We start from the raw sequence: 717 nt of genomic DNA, 5'->3' as shown, positions 1-717 counted from the left end.
TTCAGCAGTCTCAAAACTGAGCATAACTCTGGATGAAGAACAACTTTTTTTTGGTGGGAAACCTACAGCAAAAATACAATGATAACATTTTGGGACTATTTGGCATGGGGTTGGATGCAGCCATTTATCAAAAGACTATCCATTTATTCTGGGTTTTGGGGCAAGCATTTTTTTCCTGGAAGATGAACTTCAGTGAACTTACATTCACAGAATTCAACAGTATAGTATGATAAACTACGTGAGGTATTTGTTAAAGTAATCAGAATGCTAACTAAAACCAAGTGAAAGCTATCTGGTTTATGTCAGCTTTATTTTATATAGATATATATATATTCAGAAGCCTGTTAATTTCAATGAGATCTCTCCCAGGAATTTAGCCCTTATCAAAATTTCCTTATTCAATGCTTGTAACCCTTTACTTGTGGGTGTTATGCCCAATAAAACACTATTTTCCTGGCCCCATTTCTATACCAGTCAAATAATTCCCACTCAATTACATTTCCAAAGTCCTCTTATGTGGCCCTAGTTTCAGTTTCTTAGAATTTACTGCTTATAAGCAATAGGTCAAAGGTTTACGTGATATATTCCACTACACCTAGATTTTCTGTATTGCTGTTTGAAAATTGAAAATCTTTCCTTTCATCTTCAGTGTCTTTCTCTTATATTTTTCTGAATTATGTCATAACCATATATCTGTCCTTGGTTTTAGCCTTTCCA

This window comes from Corvus brachyrhynchos, unplaced genomic scaffold (genome assembly GCF_000691975.1).
Source record: "Corvus brachyrhynchos isolate BGI_N302 unplaced genomic scaffold, ASM69197v1 scaffold71, whole genome shotgun sequence".
Taxonomy (NCBI): domain Eukaryota; kingdom Metazoa; phylum Chordata; class Aves; order Passeriformes; family Corvidae; genus Corvus; species Corvus brachyrhynchos.
The sequence above is the reverse complement of the archived record's forward strand: the minus strand, read 5'-3'. Positions refer to the sequence as shown.